The 21,745-nt window shown below is 44.0% G+C and overlaps 1 protein-coding gene across 3 annotated transcripts in view; it reads left to right on the top strand.

Annotated features, from left to right (window-relative positions):
- The first annotated feature begins 11,028 nt into the window (after positions 1 to 11,028).
- The window catches only part of spab (space blanket), a 76,727-nt gene continuing 66,010 nt past the window's right edge, over positions 11,029 to 21,745 (top strand). For 2 of the 3 annotated variants that reach the window (XM_071659207.1, XM_071659206.1), the window contains exon 1: positions 11,029 to 11,320. The gene's annotated coding sequence lies outside the window, so the exon portion shown is untranslated. The remainder of the gene's footprint in view (positions 11,321 to 21,745) is intronic. The other variant, XM_071659209.1, reaches the window with a different exon arrangement.

Here is a 21,745-nt window from a genome sequence, read left to right as displayed (position 1 = left end):
TCTAATGCTCCTTGATCTCATTATGATATCTAATGGCATCATACCCAGGAGGTAAGCCAATTATCCAGTTGATATAAAATTCTGATCACCTTGAAACTACGTTAGTCTAAGTTTAATGCCAAAGTTTAATGATACGATCGACACCTAATATCAAGTAAATTAGTTATGTGCCTAAGACAATTACTTGAAACAAGCAGTACAAAAACGACAAAGGATAAGTGCAGACACACACACACACACACACACTCACAAGCACAAACAATAACAACAAAGCAATCTGGTCATTTCGTGGGGTCGAACCCACCTCCGTTTTCGGTGTAGAGCTGAGCCGAAAAAAAAAAAAAAAATGGGAACACTGTAGTTCATCTTAATCCCGCCTGACATGAGGCACGCCATGTGCTGAGGTGTACACCCCCCCCCCCCCCCACGGCCACCGTGGGCCACCTCGTCAAGTTAGCACCGTCATGTCACTTCAGTAACCAACCCATCCTCGTGATACAAACACACACACACACACACACACACACGCCGGGAGCCAGACTGCCTCCCTTCCCCCCATCCATCCAACACCCGCCTCTGTCCGTCCCCCCTCCCCCCCCTCCACCCCCCCAAGCTTCACAGATCAATGATGTGGAAGCACCAACGCCAAGAGACTGCCGCCCCCCTCCCCCCCTCCCTCACGCCCCGCTCCCAGGCTCTCCCTCCTGAGGGAGGGAGGTTTAAAAAGAAAAAAAAAACCCTGTCGCAGGTCCTCGTCCTGGGCATCACTCACAGGTGGAGGAGGTGGAGGAGGAGGAGGAGCAGAGACGCGTGGATGACGATGACGGAGTTTACACTTCAGTCAACCTCGGGTCGATCATGAAAAAGTAAATCATAATTCGTTGTTTCTGAACGAAGAGAGAACTCTCTCTCTCTCTCTCTCTCTCTCTCTCTCTCTCTCTCTCTCTCTCTCTCTCTCTCTCTCTCTCTCTCTCTCTCAGGCCGTGACGTAAGCGCTGACGCGAACAACGCGCACTTCAGAAGACAACCTCGTTTCAGTGGGCAACCTCGTTTCAGTGGGCGATAATCCTTTCCAGTGGGGCGACCTCCTTCGTGCCGTCGGGAAACTTTTCAGTAAAAATGAATCTCGTTTCGTCTCGCTGTGAGACTGTGTTTCAGCAGACAGTCTCCCGTCAGCAGGTAACCCACTCTCAGCAGGGAACCTCGATTCAAAAGGTAAACACAGTGACCCATCCACAGGTCACAGGTGACGAGACTAAAAGCAATGACTGTCACAAGGATGAAACAGGTTCGTAACAAGGGACCGTCACAAGAGCCCTGATAGAGATCGTCACAGGCTAACAAGGACCGTCACACACCGTCACGAACGTGACAGAGTCGTCACATGAATAACAACCCAAAACATAATCCTCAAAACAGGGAAGTGCGAATGATATACCAGTTGTGACATCGCCTGTCAATATCTGTTTCCTCCACTGTCAACCGCTAATTACCACTGTCATAAGTTGCAGACACGTTATCTTAAAAATATGTAACGTTCAATGTTCCAACTTACGGCGATTTCAGTACAGTAATGCAGTGACTTTTGATTTCTGCGTCGCGTTGAAGCACACACACACACACACACAAGCCTTATATACCCTTTTCAGTGACGCACACGATCTGCCAACACTAATAGCTTCCTTGACATACGACGTCCTCCCTCCTCACCGTCTTGCCATCCTCGATTTCACAACCTTAAAAGGATTACAGAGACACCACTCCAAGAGGATCAGATTCCCCAGTCAACCCTCTCCCTCGCCTTCCCTGGATCCTCCTCGCTCCGACATTCGTTTCCAAGGAAGTCTTACGATCAACATTCAAATAAACTACCACGCTTTGTTGGTACCAAGATAAGTTATCCATACACGATTCCTTGACCTTAGTTAATACTATTAAGATGAGTGTGTGTATGTGTGGGTGTGTGTGTGTGTGGTGTGTGGGTGTGTGTGTGTGTATGTGTGGGTGTGTGTGTGTGTGGTGTGTGGGTGTGTGGTGTGTGTGGTGTGTGGGTGTGTGTGTGTGTGGTGTGTGGGTGTGTGTGTGTGTGGTGTGTGGGTGTGTGGTGTGTGTGGTGTGTGGGTGTGTGTGTGTGTGGTGTGTGGGTGTGTGTGTGTGGTGTGTGGGTGTGTGGGTGTGTGTGGTGTGTGGGTGTGTGTGGTGTGTGGTGTGTGGGTGTGTGGGTGTGTGTGGTGTGTGTGGTGTGTGTGGTGTGTGTGTGTGTATGTGTGTGTGTGGTGTGTGGGTGTGTGTGTGTGTGGTGTGTGTGGTGTGTGGGTGTGTGTGGTGTGTGGGTGTGTGTGTGTGTGGTGTGTGGGTGTGTGGGTGTGTGTGGTGTGTGTGGTGTGTGGGTGTGTGTGTGTGTGGTGTGTGGGTGTGTGTGTGTGTGGTGTGTGGGTGTGTGGGTGTGTGTGGTGTGTGGGTGGGTGTGTTTAAGCCAAACATCCGGACCAAGGGCGTGATTCATAATTAGGTAATGGGTCCGGCAAGGCTGAGGAAGCCTTTTAACATTAGCAAACATTAATATACGACCGACACACGTGGGGTCCGGGAACGGTCGGGGAGCAGGCTTGGCTTTTAACATACACATGAAGGGCTGATTTACTTTTCCTTCTCAACCTACAAAAGAGCCTTACATATATATATATTAAAATAAGGTCTATAACATATAGTTATCTGGAGGTAATCCAAGACGTCGGGTTTGGCTGCCAGTATGTGCAAGAGGTAAGGAGTGAGAGTATAAACATATCACAATATACGTACTGGATACAGACACACGTCTTCACAATGCCATTGTGGCCATTGATAAAAATGATGGGGTTCTCCTCCAGTATTAGCACTCCGAAAACGTAACCATTTTGGAACGCAAACATGCTAAGAGGTACACCCACCTTCCCCCTTTACCTTACACACACACACACACACACACACACAAGGTACCACACCTGACTACCAAAACATTCACAGAACACACACAGCACTAGGGTACCATTACACCCTTTGTAGCACTATGGATCATGGACAAATCAAACAAACAAAATCCATCAGCAAACCACGACCCTCCCATTTTCTACGAGTCAATGAAGCCAATTAATAACCTATCACCATACTTGAGTCCATGCAAATCTATTCGAACGAATAGATTACTCTCTATCCTACGTCAGAGCCAAGGAATTAATCACAAACTGATCTACACGAATGTCATCTACTGATCAAGCCGATCAAAAGATTAATCATGTCGACCTTGGTTGTAATGATCAAGATGAATTTAAATTACTCGGGTAATATGCAGCAATACTACACCACCAGTAACCAACCGACCCAAATGATCAATCATTTAATCTCGAAATTGATCGGGAAAGGCGATCTATTGATCAAACCCTGCCTCTTCAAGCTCCTCTCTCTCTCCCTCCCTCCCGCCTACTCTCTCTCTCTCTCTCTCTCTCTCTCTCTCTCTCTCTCTCTCTCTCTCTCTCTCTCTCACACACACACACACAAAGCCATCATTACAGTCTGAATAATACATTCTTCTATAATCCGACAACAGCGAAAACCTCCGGTCTAGTCAGCCAGGTCCCTCGAGCCAGACTTGATATCTTCATCCCCGTCCCACACGGTCCTTTTTTATATATACTATCATCATTATTATCATCATTATTGAATTCAACGTCTGGCGAGCCTGTCTGGACTGATGACGTCACGCTCACGTCATCACGAGACGGGCGGAAGCTGATGATGACGTCAGGGAAAGGTTTCCGAAAACCCCTTTTTAGTGTAATTTTGAGAGCGATGTGACAGAGTCTCGGGCATACCTCGTCAACAGGTGCGCGCTCTCGCGCGCGCTCGTTCATGATCATGAAATGCATATTGTCATGCACTGTGCGGGGGAGGGGGCTCTACACTCCCAAAACTCCTGGAATTTTATTTACTTTCGTAGTTTTAACATCAGGTTGCCAGCAGTCACAGCTTCGTAAAACACTCTTAAATTTTCATTCATTTTCTGATGCTATCAAACTAAATCTTTACGACTGCTCTTGTCTTATTTATCACTTCATCTGATACGCCTCAAGTACACATCCTAACATCGTTTTTCACAAGTTTTCGGTCAAGTTTCATATCGTCCGTTGACAACGTCGCGCTCGTTGAAAGACTTAGGGGCTGTGATCGGGTCACCCCTTACTCTTCTCTCTTGACAATTTTAGGCCCTCCACCCTCTCACAGTAACACTCTCTCTCTCTCTCTCTCTCTCTCTCTCTCTCTCTCTCTCTCTCTCTCTCTCTCTCTCTCTCTCTCTCTCTCTCATTTACAGAACACCCCCGAAGGCAAGATGAACAATTATGGTTGGCTGTGGGCCGACTGCTGCGCCCAAGAGTCGAACTCGAGGGGGTCCTGATGCAAATCATGGTCAATATGTGTGTGTGTGTGTGTGTGTGTGTGTGTGTGTGTGTGTGTGTGTGTGTGTGTGTGTGTGTGTGTGTTAACTGCGCCAAAACTACTCAAGAGGAAGATGTAACATTCAGAGTGGGGCTGTGTGCAAAACTGGTCCATATATATATATACATATATATATATATATATATATATATATATATATATATATATATATATAACTCAGACACTTCGTAAAAAACAGTTGAAATTTGTGTTTACATTAACATCTGATGTTATCAGTACAAAATCATATTCACGGCTTAGGGTCAAAGGTCATCTGCCATGACAAGGGTCAAGGGTCACTCGGCAGGGCCATGGACCTGACCTGCCACAACATACTTCGAACAACGGTAACAGATAACAAGATAGAATGATCTATTCCTATAATATATATATATATATATATATATATATATATATATATATATATATATATATATATATATATATATATATATCTTCCATATGTGTATGCAACGTATATATTCTGGCATGTGTGTCCTATATGTATATCCTCAGATTCATATGCAAAGCGCGTTCTTTTCCTCTCGTTTCGTTGCGAAGCTAAAAGTTTACAGGCAAACCAAAATCTCGGCATTCTATTTCTACCAAAGTCGGCCCTCAATTTTAAAATTTCTTTCAATTTTCTACGGAATACATCAATTTTTTTCAGAGGAGTTTTTATGCAAGATTTATTTTATTCTGAAGGAACTTTTACTTGAACATATCCCAGCACAAAGCGGGTTTTTCGTTTGGTGTTTGTTCCTTCAATGCTTTATAACTTACTTTTCCACATACAAAAGAAATAAATCAAAAACTCTTCAAATACAATCGTAACCTAACAACATAACAGTACGACCCACCATTTTAATGTACCAGTAAAACCAATATAATGGACCAGCACAACACACCAATATAATATGCAACTCACCAACATAATACAACAGTAAAACTCAACAAAAAACAACAGGATAATCTACATAGTAAGTACATATATTCGGGAGGGAGTCAGTCATGGAGGGGGTATGTATGTGAGTGTGAGGGGGTAGTGTATGTGTCAGAGGGTGTAAACATAAGAAGAAAGATCACCTTCCATTTTAACTACTTACCATGAAACCTGCCAAAGCAATCTTTAAGTACCACAGTTCATCGTCAATCTCCACTCTGACCTTCAACCACAACCTTCAGCAACTGAAAATCCTGAAAAAGAATGAATATTAGGTGGGTAAAAATACACACACACACACACACACACACACACACACACACACATATATATATATGTGCATATAGGGCACGTGAAGCGTCTGGGGTAAACCATGGAAAGCTGTGTAGGTATGTATATTTCCGTGTCTGGACGTATGTATATACATGTGTATGGGGGGGGGGGGTTGGGCCATTTCTTTCGTCTGTTTCCTTGCGCTACCTCGCAAACGCGGGAGACAGCGACAAAGTATAAAAAAAAAAGAAAAAAAAAAAAAAAAAATATATATATATATATATATATATATATATATATATATATATATATATATATATATATATATATCAGTAGCAATAAAAGTGAAACCAAGCTAGATTAACAATCATCATTTTTCATCATTTGTGAATTTGTGATAATCGTAACTGTTCATTTTGCTCAGGTGGGACATTGGGGCGCGGGGAGGGAGTTGAAAAAGGGAGTGGATGAAGTGATCAATACGATGGATCTGTTCCTTCCAGCGGTATGTAGATACACCATGCCAGAGCGGAAGTGCTAATGAAAAAATTGATAGTTTATGTAAATGTTAAGTACGACGATACGACGCTTGAGCACGACGGTGTACGACCCTTTAGAGACACGGTATGCGACTCTTTAGAACGACGGTACGATCCTTGAGCACGACGGTGTACGACCCTTGAGCAAGAGGGTACGACCCCTATAACATGACGTTACAACCTGCGGGCGTGAAGACAGTCTTGCCTCTGATCTGGCCTTTCTACAGTGCTGGTCCAAGGCAGAGGCCCTCATACCCTAGGGTCGTACAGCCTTGCTCAAGGGGTCATGTTTGGTCGTGCTCCAGGGTCGTACCACACTGCTCAGGGAAATGAGGGGAGACACACACACACACACACAGAGGAAACAATTCAAGGAAGAAGCACAATCATTAGTCTAGAATTTCACGGCTTAATTAGATCAGAGAATTTAAGTGTGTCATAAGTTTCGAGTGGTTGTGAGCTGGGCGTCTCACAACCACCCCCCCTCAACCCCTCCCTGTTCCTGGTAATTGCCTGTGTCTCACTCTTTTCTTCAAGGTAATTACCAGCAGTTGACTCTCATTACTCAATGATCATAATTACGCTCGTCAGGCAGCGAGATATGCGTACTTTAATTGCTGGTTGATGATCATAGGTGACCAAACTATCGTCATATCAGCATCCACGACTATATAACGACCATCTCTCCATAGCGGTCGTCCGTGAATAATGGCCACCTGTCGATAGCGAACACCTGTGTACAGTGGCCATCCCTCCATAGCGGACAACAGTATACAGTGAACACCTAGAGTGACCACTTCGTTATAGCGGACGCCTCCATGTAAAAGTCAACCGTGTCAAACGACCAAGTCATCTGGTATTGAAGACTTCTCTTTTTACAACACTGATTATAGAGGACGACATGAGATTAGCAGAGAACTACGTAGGTTTACATGCGATTACATGCGATTACAAGACAATTACAAACGATTACAACAGGATTGCATTAAATCATGGTGAGATTACACCGTTACAAAAAAAATGTAACATATGATTACACAAGGATTTGAGTATTGCAAAAAGACTAAAAAGAATTAAGAAAAAATAATTACGTGTGATTACAGTAGAATTACATAAAACAATGATTACAATTAAATACAAAATTACAAATGAAAAATAGCATGACACATGTAGCAGACATTTACCACTGTGTGTGTGTGTGTGTGTGTGTGTGTGTGTGTGTGTGTGTGTGTGTTCAAGAATTCATTCCATGGTACTGAGGACCTCATGTTATGTGCCCACCTTCACTGACCTGTGTGGTGTCCTGGGCTTCCATCACCAGCTCGTGCTGTGTCATACGCCCACACACACACACACACACACACACACACAGGTGTCAACACACACACACACACACACACACACACACACACACACACACACACACACAAACACCGGTGTCAGCGTCTGCTATGTGTCAAGCTAAAGAAGAGATAATGGCAGATTTGATCAGCTCAGCGCTCACACTACAGGTACAGATGGTGTGTCGAAAAGGTGACATCACAAGGGGAAGTTGGCTTGTCATATGTTGACACCAGAGGGAGAAATGGCTAGTTACATATGCTAACACTAGAAGGGAGAGTTGGCGTCGTAAACTGACACCAGGGGGAAGCGATGGCGTGTCATAAGCTCCCCCGCCCCCCTCTCCACACAAGGAGTATCGTGTCATGACACACAGATAAGCCTTTCATTAAGACACAAAACTGCATGAATTTATTTGCTTCGCTCTTGTTTTTCCGATTATTATCATCTATATATTATTCTTCTATCATTTCTTCTTTTTTTTCTCTCTCTCTCTTTTCTTCTTCCTGTTTTCTGGAGGTGTTAAGGTATACACATGTTAGAGTGTTAGATACATATATACTTCTTAGACATTAGATACACCAGTCAGGTGTTAGACATACAAACCAATCAGATATAAACCAATTATATAGTTGTTATAAGGTGTTATAGTATGGGACATATATCTTCTTTGATGGTGTCAGATAAGGCTAAATAGGGTTATCAAGGGTTATAACCATTTCTATGGCTTCAAACCATACTTGTCCACACCCCCTAACTGTTCATCTGTTCATGATCTCATATGTATATATATATATATATATATATATATATATATATATATATATATATATATATATTCTTGGTCTGCGACACATCCCTATTAGGGTACAGAATATCTGCTGAACTTCTTTCTGTTCCCTGTTTCCTCATTGACTTAATACTGTGTGTTTCCCGCTGGAGATTCTATATTGGTTTCTCGTCCACTGTCTTGAGAAAGACGAGGATCGCACGACCCCCTGACCACGACGGTGGCGGTACGACCCTTCCATGGTGTAGTGGTGGTGTGGTACGACAATTCAGTGGTGTGGTAGTGGTGGTGGTACGACCCTTCAGTGGGTGGTGGTGGTGGTGGTGGTACGACCCTTCAGTGGGGTGGTAGTAGTGGTGGTACGACCATTCAATGGTGTAGTGGTGGTGGTACGACCATTCAATGGTGTAGTGGTGGTGTGGTACGACCCTTCAGTGGTGTGGTAGTAGTGGTGGTTCGACCCTTCAGTGGGGTGGTGGTGGTAGTGGTACGACCCTTCAGTGGGGTGGTGGTGGTAGTGGTCGTACGACCCCTGGCCTTACTACCTCATCCAACCCCAGTGCAATATACGAGGGTTCCCGTGCAGCAGGGGTGGAGGGGAGGAAATGGCCTGATATATATCTGACGACAATACAATTCGGACAAATGTCCATGGACACTGTGAGGGAACGGGCGGTTTGGAGGTGAATGGTCGTTGGAGGGGAATTTGGAGGTGAATGGTCGTTGGAGGCGAATTTGGAAGTGAATGGTCGTTGGAGGCGAATCTGGAGGTGAATGGTTGTTGGAGGCGAATTTGGGTGACTGGTCGTTGGAGGCGAATCTGGAGGTAAATGTTCGTTGGAGGCGATTCTGGAGTTTAAATAGGAATAATACGAACGCCAGGAGCTTCTTAATCCTTTTTTTTCACTCATATTCATTATTTTCCTTTTTTGTGCATTTGTACTTGACAGTTTAAGATGCAGGTGGCAACCCACATGATCAGTTGGGTTCATCAAGTCGCGTCATCAGCCGAGCTGACGTCACGTTATCACGTGAGAACACCACGTCATCAGATGAGCTCATCACGTGATCATCTGAGCACGTCATGTGACCACCTAGGATCATCACGTTATCAGTTAGGATCTTCTCCCACTCTCTTTCCTATTTTCACTTCCTTTCGTCCACTTTTCACGTACGTTGTACCCAACATTTCTCTTTTCTTCTGCTCATGTAGACATGATGGTGCTGAAGTGGGGGAGGTTTTTGCTTGCATGCTTGCTTGCTTCCCACGCTACCAGCGACACCCCACACCACCTACGCCCACACCACAGCCACGCCCACACCACGGCCACACCCGCACCAAGGCCACCAAAAGTCTGTGTTTACACACTGCACTACAACCGTATCCACTCTCCCATTCTCTTTCCATTATATCCCCATTTTCTCTTCATCTACAGTCCCCAATTTCTTTTTAATATACGAACCCATTTTCTTTGCGCCTATAAACCTTACTTCTTTTAAAACGCTTAATTCATCTCCAACCACAGACCTTCCACCACCCCCCATTTTCTTTCCCCACCCCCGTACTGAGAGGCTGAACTTTCATCCTCTTCTCTTCTCTGCTACTCCTCCTCCTCCTCCATCTCTCCAATCTTCTTTTTCTTCTACCTCCTACGTGTTTCTCTTGGTTACCTCACGACCATGGGCGCCTCCCTATCCACGTAGAGAGAGAGAGAGAGAGAGAGAGAGAGAGAGAGAGAGATTGTGTGTGGCTTCGAACCCTACAGGCTACCATTCTCACGTTTTCTGTTACTTCGTTAAGTTCGCTCTGATGAAGTCTTAAGTACATCGAAGGCTGAGAGAGAGAGAGAGAGAGAGGGGGGGGGGGAAGATGGGGTGGTGTAGCTTGAAGGCGTCCCCCAGAGAGAGAGAGAGAGAGAGGAGGGGGACAGGGTGGTGTAGCTTGAAGGCTAACCCCAGAGAGAGAGAGAGAGAGAGAGAGAGAGAGAGAGAGAGAGAGAGAGAGAGAGAGAGAGAGAGGGGAAGGTTGGTGTACCTTGAGGACTGTCCCCCAGAGACAAAGACACAGTGGAGTGATGACTTAACAAGAGGAAGAAATGAAAATGAGGAGAGAATAAAGCAGAGAGATAGATAGATAGATAGATAGATAGATAGATAGATAGATAGAGAGAGAGAGAGAGAGAGAGAGAGAGAGAGAGAGAGAGAGAGAGAGAGAGAGAGAGAGAGAGAGAGAGACCAACAAAAGATGGCACGTACAGAAAGACGGTGAACAAGAAGCAGAGGTAAAGGGAGGGAGAGAGAGAGAGCGAGAGATAGGTAGAAGGGAAACGTTTGGGGAAGATGATCTAGAAGCAACAGCAACCATAACAGCAACAGCAAAAAAAAAAAAGAAAAGAAAACCAAGAACAGCAGCAAGACATGAGAACAAGACAGCATCTAGAACAGCAGAAGCACGGTGGAGAGAGAGAGAGAGAGAGAGAGAGAGAGAGAGAGAGAGAGAGAGAGAGAGAGAGAGAGAGAGAGAGAGAGAGAGCAGCAGGGGAGGTGGGTGTATCTGGCTGTGGCTGGAGGTAGCGTTGGCGGGTCCGAGGTGGAGGGGGCGTGGTCGAGCCAGCCACGCCTACCAGTGCTCCCCTTCTGGCCCCAGACCTGCGTACCTTTGCCACGACTACCACTACCACCACCACCACACCTGCCACACACACGCCCCTTCTGCCACTCTCCTCCTGGCCTCCGCCGAGAGCCGACTTCGACTGCGCTCGCACCACTTCGAAGGTTCCCCCTCCTCCTCTCTAAACCTCCCAACAGACACACATACACATACACCACACACACACACGCACACGAACAGCCAGGGGGACGTCTGCTAGCTACAGCAGGGGAGGCTGAAGGTACGACCGCCGCTCCTGCTCTTCTGCTGCTGCCGCCGCTGCTGCTACACCACCCACCTGCTCCACCACTGTTAGTACTCCAGTATTTTGACTTTGTTTAAATGCACTTCACTTCTCTTGTTACCCTACAGCACGACCCATGAGCAACCCATGGTGCGACCCTTGTACACACCACGACGGTACGATCTGGTCAAAGCAGCCCGGGCCATCACACCCAAGGGTCGTGCCATCGTGTCCAAGGGTCGTAGCGTCGTGCCCAAGGTTCGTAACGTCATAATATCATGAGGTCGTGCTCAAGGGTCTGTCTTGCTGCTGTGCTCAACGAGTTATGGGTTAATCTTACGACGCAGAATGTATTCCCCTGCACTCTATATAAATCCCAGGTCACGTTTTCCCCACAAAGAAAGATAAAACAAAAAAAAAAATGCAAATTCTAACCTCATTCTCAACGATGAATTTGCATACGATCTAATTCCTGGTAGAGTGAGAGTTAGCTCCCGTTATCACAGGCTTATCTGAGCTAATCTAGCTTCTAACAATTGCTAGATTCCTTGGGAAGAGAGACTCGAGACAATTACGAGACAGTTGAGAATGTCTCCTCGAGATCTCTCCCTACAAATCATTTTTACCAACCAGAGTTAAAAATGCTATACTCAAAAAGAGACCGAATCACGTCAAGAAATTCCCTCCTTAACTCCCACATGCAAATTATGAGTATGCAAATCATCGTTGTGTACAAACTAAATCCAGTCAGATTCACTACGTAATTTTGGTGGAAATAAATATAAAAAAAAAAACTATTTTCGGACACTTAAAACCCTTTGCGCTATGCATGATAGCGTATTTGCATTTTCATGCATACATGCACTGTATGCATTTCCATCTATGATAATTCTTTGTCTTTGTGAGAATATATATATATATATATATATATATATATATATATATATATATATATATATATATATATATATATATATATGCGTGTCTGTGTATGGGTATACGTATATACGTGGGTGTATGCATGGTGGATATATCATTATATGATATATCGACTTCTGGAAGGTGCCAGTTACTCATATATGGTTATGTATATCCTCTGTGTTTTCTGTGAAGTAAGAAGAGAACAACGTTATATATGGAGTTCGTGGGGTTTACTTAGGGAATGCGTACCTCTATGTAAAGTACGTAGGAGTTTAAGGAGCTAAAAACTCAGCATAGCTCTAAGTAGAGTACAAGGGCTCTTCTAAGTCAAAATGAAAAGAGGGCATAGTTTTAAGTAGAGTCCACAGGTGTTTACCGAGCCAAGAAGAACGTAGCTCAAAGTGAGTGGATTTCACAGAGCCAGAAATGCACTGCTCTATGTAGTCTTAGGACTTTACTAAACCGAGAAGTGCACCGCTCTATGTAGAGTCTTAGTACTTTACTGAGCCGGGGGAAATCACAGCTCTGAGTCAGAATACAAGACGTTTGCACTGTGTACTGGGACCAGCACGCCTCACAAGCCCTTAATATTCACGAGTCAAGCAAGGGCCACTAACACTGCAATATTTATAAATATCTTTACTATCTGAACGTCTCAGCTTCACCTGCCTACAGCTGCATCATTCCTCAGTCTCGTCCTACAAATATAACAGTCAGTTGTATATTAACTGTTATATTCCTCTCTTGTGTCTCCCCTGATGATGTGATTATTGCACGAAAGTGCACTTGGGAACATACTGTGTTTCATTTTCCCCGTGGACTCATAGAAATATATATATATATATATATATATATATATATATATATATATATATATATATATATATAACGTCTCGCCCTACGAATTTTAGTCCATCTATATATATTTCTAATGTTTTCGTTCCACGAATGTAACTTCAATACGTTTCTCAGACTCGTTCTGAGAATGTTAAGAGCTGAAATATACGTTTTCTTTCTGTCTTGTTCTAATGACGTAAACAATTGAAACATTTGGCTTTCCCACGACACTGCTGAGAATGTGTCGTGCTTGCTTCCCCCACTAGAAGCAAGGAACGAACAATCCATTTTCGTCCTTGTGTCCTTTACACCATATGGTGTGTATGATTCACGCCGTCGTAAAGCTTAGAGGTGCGGCATTCGTGAAATGGAAATCTTGAAAGGCGGCGTGGTATTCGTGTGGTCGTAAGATTCGTGGTATGGCGTTCGTGTGTGCGTGAAAGCTTATATGTGTGGTATTCGCGCTAAGGAAAGCTCAGGGATGTGGCATTCGTGTGGTGGTCACAAGCGTACAAGTGTGGCATTCGTGTGGTCATGTCACTGCATAACAGGACGTCAGCCATGAACACACACACACACATGAAAATTTCGTAAATATTTCAATATGTTGGATTTTTATTTTTTCTTCGTGTACGCTCATAATACAGATCCCAACGCAATAACCAAAAGACGACAAAAGAAATATTGAAATGAATCTAATTTTCAAGAATTACTGCCACACTGTATCGTCCACGACGGAATTTTGTATTTACAACAAAATACAACGGATGGTATGTGCATCCAGAATACAACAGCCAGTTGTAGTCGCCCAAGTGAAGTCCAGCATCTTCGTGAGCAATGGGGAGAACAACGAGTGATATTCCTCCCCAACTTCCATGAGATTTTGGCCCGGGGAGAAAAGGGGGTGAATGCTTTCCCACGGACCCCCCTTCTCTCCCTGACACCCCCCCGCCCCCAAGTAAATATTTTTACTCACGGTCTATGATCTTCCGAGTTTACTGAATACTGCCACGGTGGGTGGGAGTCTGGAGCGTTCCCCCAGAGATATTTGGATGAATATTCCATCAATAACGCAAAGTTGCGCAAAAAAACTACTCATATTCCCAACGAATATCTTTCCTCATGGTCGAAGATCTTACGATATTCTGGAATACTGTGACGATGTAGGTCAACAGGCTAAAACGTCTGCTTACAGAGATATTCTTGAAAATAAAATATTTTCCTTTACTGGTTTAGTAAGGGGGGAAAAAAAGGGGCGTACCCGACCGACTTTTGCAAGGACGCAGATGGTAGCAAGTCCACCCATGAGAGCTGACAGACAGACAGACAGACGGACAGACAGACAGACAGACAGACAGACAGACAGACAGACAAAAGACATCCCACTTTAAACGCGTTATCATAAGTGAGACACAATATACTGAAATAATGCCCAAAACACTGACCACTAATATCCAAGACAAGAAAAGCACACGACCGTGTAACTACGTAGGAGGTAAATGGTGGTGAAGAACTCGCAATTTTCCCATTAGCTGGAACGCGGAACTCTCAAACATAAATTGGGTTACTTCTTTTTTTTTTGTTACAATGACACGTAATGGAAAGTACAGTGTGCTGTAGCCTCACGCCTTACTTCTGAAGTGAACGAACTGGACTTTGTGGCCTTCCACAAAATGAATTTCTCTGTCACCGTTTTCGGAAAACATCTTTTTTTCATTAAAATTCTTTTTTCTTTTTACGTGAGTTTTAACATTTTTTGATAGTTTCTTTAAATCCTGACCTAATTCAAAATTATCATCAAGTTCTTAGTTGAACGAAATAAAAGAGACATATAAATGATCATATAAACTATGTTTAGATCATGTTATATATTCATAGTCATAATGAATATCAATACAGATTCATTTAGTCCACAATTCATAATCATCCACTCCATATCCGACCGTAAAGATTCATGTTGATTCTCCGCTTCTCTGAAGGAAGAAAATTCCACTTGCTTACAACTAATCCTTGGCTGGACCTACCCGGGAGTGGATTATAAGGACGAGGATAAGTTACATGGGTGCTTGAAAGCACGCCAACAGCACCTAGCTCGAAAGCACAACCTCATTACGGTATCTCAAGCTTTCTGGGTCTTTGTCTTCGTCCTCAAATCCACCGAGGAGGTATGTATTCTCGCGATGGATGTCTGTGTCGCTACCACAGTCACGGATGAATGTCCACATCGAGGCCGGGATTACATTAAAACGTGTAGAAAATCATGAATGGGAAAAAGAGGAGAGGAATTGGATAACCAACCATCTATTGAGATGCGCCAGGCCATAGCTATTGGGAAAGACACGAGAGGGGAACAGCGTTATAAATTTTCGAGGTGTAGGAAAAGAAACAGTTATCAAATCGGCCCACCCTTGAGTCGCCAAACGGCCACACACACAGTAATCATGTGACGCCGCAGCTTGCCGAGTATTATGTAGTGTAGCTAAAGCTGAGGACACACACAAGCAACTGTTCACGAAAAGAAAAAGAAAACATCGACATCGTGGCATAATACAGTTAAACACGTCGCGCGTCTCTTAACTACTGCGTTGGCATCGTTAGTCGGGCCGTTAGCGGGACATTCGTGGTTCTAAACACTCGTTTATCGTTCTACGGGGAACGCCCTCCATGCACACAACCTACAACCATTCATTCTGACTTTGTCAGAAACAACCTCTGGGATTCAACAGCTCATTCACCGAGTCCCTCTATGGCCTCCGTGGTCAACAACGCTCCTCCTTGTATCCACAGCCATCCTTACTAACCTCCCATTTTCTATACGTCCTAAATGGACGTACCAACCTTGCCAACTTTCAGTAATTGTTTCCTTCCAATAACGTTACCACGACATACATCTATGTTTATTCTTTTCTTGCCCTAAATAAGTTAGTTATCGTTACTGCTCTTATTCTGTAGCTCATTGTAAAGAAAAATTACGAGTTTTCATCCATTCATATATTGAACACACACACACACACACACACACACGACGTGACAGCCATTCAAAAGTAATATAAAAGTAATGAAATTTGCAAAGCAATAAAAACGAAGGTAATTATCCGATTGTCTTGGCAATGACCAGTACACAAAGGCTTTTAATTCAATCATTTTACATCACATTTTTAAAGTATTTACGTAAATACGACGATAATACTACGAAGGGGAAATATCAATCAACGTTGAAATTTTTAATACGTATCCTACATATTCGTCATTTCCCGCGATAGTGAGGTAGCGGTAAAGAGCATACTGGCCTCATTGATTATCTGATCATATCTACCCGCCACCACAGCGGCTCAAGCTGGGAAAAATGCTTGCTGAAGTTCGGCTACGAATGTCACCCTGAATTATTCCCGGGCCTGAATGAATCAGGGACGCCAGTTTTCAGGACGGACTCTTCGCCCGCGACGCTGTGGGACCTGAAACGTGAAGAATGACTTGGGAGCTTTTGAGCGCAAACATGAAAACCAGTTCCGCCATACAGGAATACCAGAACCCGTTAGGAGTTTAATATATATATATATATATATATATATATATATATATATATATATATATATATATATATATATATATTGGGAAGGCTCACAATTTTGCGCGTGATCAAGATATTCCTATGAGGCCACGGGGAAAATGAAACACGAAAGGTTCCCAAGTGCACTTTCGTGTAATAATCACATCATCAGAGGAGACACAAGAGAGAAATATAACAGTCAGTTGATATACTTCGAAGAGACGAAGCTAAGACGCCATTTGGTAAACATGTGATTGTCCAAAAAAAAAACATGTTTTTTTTGGACAATCGCTAAACACGAATGAACTTTTATAACATTTTTCAATGTCTTGAGACATTTCAGTTGAGCTCAACATTTAGCAGATAGATACCTTGGAAATATATATCACAGAAAGAGAAGCTTCATTGAACAGATCAATAACTTTCTACTGATGGTACGAGCATCTTTATAACCTTCAATATATGTCACATGCAGATAACCAGAATATTTTGAGAACAAAGGACTACAGGATATCATGATGGTCAATAAATGATGAAACTACGGGTCTAACACGCGAAAAGTACAACACCCACTACAACGACATGATCTACCACAACATCCACTACAACGACATGATCTACCACAACACACACTACAACGACATGATCTACCACAACATCCACTACAACGACCATATATTACAATGCAAGTTAGAAACCGTTTAAACTAATATCATTTTAGTTCAAAAGTCGTACTAATTTTGAGTAATGTCTTGGTTCATCCTGTATTATCATGTATATCCAGTAATGATCTGAAATCATTTCAGATCGCTAAAGATTTTGTAACGGTCGTTTTCTATGCTGGCGCAACAAGACCATTTAGAAAAATCTGACAGTGAATTACGTCAAGTGTTGGAGGCAGAGAGATATGTTTGGAAAATATGTATGATGCTAGCGTAGACATACACAGTAACGGCCATCATCACTGACGTACGAAAAACAGAAAACGAGATGATGAAATATTCTCAAAACGTATGGAAAACTGGATGCACTCCTCACGGTACCTTCTCCCATGCCATTACCACATCCTCGCTTCAGCAAATGGACCCAGGGTAATCAAACGACCAAGCCCTCTCATTACATATCATCTTGCCTGAAGAAGTTGCAGATGGAGACTAAGATGGGACGTACAATCATATTTTTAATCCGTGTGTTACATGGGGAAAGATGATACTCACCGTGGTAAAGGAACACAAGAAAACACTTGTCTAGCTGTGTGTTTCAAGTGTGTTGACCACACCAGCCAGTAGGCATCGCCTGAGGAGGTAATGTGTGTAGACATGAAACCTCAGTGAGATCTGATATCAACGAATCTATCTACCACAGCGAGGGGGGAGGGGGGGGATGAGTAGTTCTACAGACAGTGCGAGTTCGCGTTCCCGCTGACCCACTCCGGCCTATATTGATTTGGTACCGTCTCCCCCCCCTTGAAACTACCCCACCCCCCGCCATCATATCATCCCCCCCACCAGTACTACATTACTAAAGGGGGTACTACGAAATACTTGGGGGGGGGAGGAGGAGGAAGGCTGTAGGTAGGTTGCCATAACTGTAGCTACCTCTGCTATTCCCTCAAACGCTCGGTCTTCTGTTCTTAACACTACCTTTCGAACGCGGTAAATGGCGAATAGCATGGAATACATATATATTTATATATATATATATATATATATATATATATATATATATATATATATATATATATATATATACATCCCTGAGGCTAGGAAGGAAAGAATACTGCACACGTATATTCTGAACAGAGCATTAGACGCCCGTGCTGTCTAGCGCAAAATGGAAAAAAAAAGTTTTTATTCCTTCGCGTCCAAATATGCATATCTATGAGATTAAAATGACTTATATATCTGTAATGCATGCAATAACGAATATCATTCGAGTCTCATGGATTATTCTAGAGCCATAATTGGCCTAGAAAGCTCAACTGCGACTTTGCAAAATATATTTTCATCCGTCTTTTTTTCGACTCGTGCCTGAGAGCAAATTAACCTCTGGTTATGTTATCTGTCAATGTAACGATAATGGAATATATTCATATTTATCGGAATGTGGAACACCGAATGGCTGAATACTTCTGAAAGACTAATGCAGCGCCCTTTGTAATTGCTGAACATCTACTCGTCTATCTATATCTATCTATATCTATCAGTATTTCTGTTGATATCTCTCGCACGCTGACGCTCGAGAACATAGAACCATGGGCCACATACACAGTGAGAGCGTACGTATGTGGTCTTACAATTACCTTGACCACCTGAAGAAGGTAGTCAAGATCTTCCAGCTGGTGGATGATCGATTACGTTGACGGCCTTAATGACCTCCTGGTGGTTGACGGGTCAAAAAAAAGCCCAACCAACCAACCGACCAACCAACCAAGCGACCAACCAACATCCGACCAACCAACCGACCAACCAACCAACCAATCAGCCGACCAACCAACCAACCAACCAACCGACCAACCAACCAACCGACCGACCAACCAACCAACCAACCGACCAACCAACCAACCGACCAACCAACCGACCAACCAACCTACCAACCGACCAACCAACCAACCAATCAGCCGAGAACACAGAGTTCATTAGACGCACTCTTCGTAACCCTTGTTTTTCTTGCTGTGAGTGTGCTACGCGCTAGCTAGTCGTGTAGAGAGAGAGAGAGAGAGAGAGAGAGAGAGAGAGAGAGAGAGAGAGAGAGAGAGAGAGAGAGAGAGAGAGAGAGAGAGTAGATTAATACCATCACCAGCGTCACTTTGCGACGGCGCTACGTGGCTCTCTGGTCGTGTTGGGACAATAGCTTTGAGAGACGATCCACGCTTCCAGCGGGAGGGCCTCCCCTGGATCCAGGAGCAGCTCCACCTTCCTTGGTAGGTCTCACCCCAAGCATCCCGCTCCTGCCTTCCCACAATCCTGCGGGAATCTAATGCGTCCCCAAAGGGCCACCTGGGATATACCACGTCACTCTGATACAATCCCAGCGATCGAGCCCCGTCCGCACCACACGAATCTCAAATTGACCTGGATTGTTAAAGAGGACGCACGGTTCACGCGGGGGTCCTACGAAGGCCTAGATAATCATGTAGGACCTTACGTGGCCCTGAAGGATCTTCTGGGGTCCTACGTGGCCCGTGAGGATCGCGAGAGATCCTACGCGACCCTAGGGGAAACTTGTGGGATTTTACGTAGCCCTGAAGGATTGTATAGCGTCCTACGTACCCCTGGAGGATCTTGTGGGATTCTACGTGGCCCTGAAGGATCGCGTAGGAACCTAAGTGTCTCCGGAGGATCGCGTGGGATCCTCTGTGGCCCTCGGGGATCGAGTGGGACGCTATGTGTCTCCAGGGGATCGCCCGAGATCCCACATTGCCCTGGGGTAGAGGTGAGGGCGTGGAGGTGTCTTGTGGTGAACAAGTTGGTAAGGCGCCCACGCCCTGAGGCGCGTCGCTCCTCCTTGTTTACTCTTCTAGTTACGGAACGATCTCGAATTTGCTCCACAGGAACGAGTTCCCCTTTTTATTGCCTTAGTGTGTGTGTGTGTGTGTGTGTGCGCGCGCGCGCTCTGTGTATTCTTCTGTTCGTTTCCAGCTATTGCAATTTCCCCCCTTTCGTTTTTTGTTCCTCTCTGCGCCCATTTTCTATGATTCCTGTCTTCTTTATGATGTTTCACTGATTCTTTGCCTTGCGTTATCTCGCAGTATCTTTTACGTTCTCAAATCACTCCGAGCTTCAATAATACACTAATTTCTCAAAATATTTTTCCTCCTCTCTCTCTCTCTCTCTCTCTCTCTCTCTCTCTCTCTCTCTCTCTCTCTCTCTCTCTCTCGTGGAAAATTGCTGGTGTTGTGTGTGTGTGTTTTTTCCTACTACTCCATTTTCTTTCTCATCGAGGGGGGGGGGGGGGGGGGAAGGGAAACTGCAAGGGGAAAATTTTCGGGTTGAATATAACACGGGTTTTTTTTATGGCCCCTGCGTGCAATGGTGGCGGCAGTGGTGTGTGCTTGCTGCCACCTGCCCAGCGCAAGGCAAGTCCTGATTTCCCTGTGGCATGTTCACTTTGAGGTAGTATTTCTACAGGTGACAGGTAAATGTGACAGCCTGTGTTTGTGTGTGTGTGTGTGTGTGTGTGCAGTTTTCTTTCATGCTTTATTTGCAAGATCTGCAAATAATAGAAAAGTAGGCAGGGGGGATGGGTGGGTGTGCAGTTGGGGGGGGGGGAAGGTAATAACATCAAGAGATGGAATATAGTTTGAGCTACGAGCACAGATATCTACATTTAAATGTGCACCTTTAGTTACATTTAAATGTAAAGAGACAGAACGATGGATAGATAGATAGACAGACAGACAGGGGGAGATAGATAGATAAGATAGATAAATAGACACAGATAGATAGATAGAGATATAGATATAGAGATAGATAGATAGATAGATAGATAGATAGAGAGAGAGAGAGAGAGAGAGAGAGAGAGAGAGAGAGAGAGAGAGAGAGAGAGAGAGAGAGAACAGTTCCATTAAGGGTATGACCACACATCTGAGATTCGCTCGTGAAAAATCACATTACTTTAGACATAAAGTCACGACAGATTCAAATACTCATTCTACGTATCTGACAACGCCACTGTTAGTTACATTCATACATATATTCACTCATATTAACACCGACTGATCCACATAGGTGAAAAAAAAAAACGCTCGGTTGCAGATATTGTTTAAAACAATGCAGTGTTCACATTCTACAAGAATATGCCTTATACTCTGGATTTCAAGCGACGTGAGGAATGTATATGTGATGAACGGTTAACAGCAGACAAAACGGTAAACATAGTTGAGCATCCTTGAAAAAAAAAAGGGTATGGCTTACACTTTTGTAAGTACGAATGAAGAATGACGGGTTTGGCTTATACTTTTACAAGGCTTATACTTTTGTAAGTACGAATTAAGAATGACGGGTTTTTATATACCAGCTACTTAGAAAGCATCGACCCTTGGTGAGATAATATCTCGTTTCATAAATCCTGGTGACCCATACCTTCCCTTGGTGATTTCAGTCTTCAAACTAAAGTTCTGTTCAGCCATGACCCTCGGTCCGATGAGCCAGACTGATAGCTAAGATGCTTGGTCTGACGAAT

Source organism: Panulirus ornatus, chromosome 67, assembly GCF_036320965.1.
Source record: "Panulirus ornatus isolate Po-2019 chromosome 67, ASM3632096v1, whole genome shotgun sequence".
Taxonomy (NCBI): domain Eukaryota; kingdom Metazoa; phylum Arthropoda; class Malacostraca; order Decapoda; family Palinuridae; genus Panulirus; species Panulirus ornatus.
This window is presented reverse-complemented; position numbering and strand designations above follow the sequence as displayed.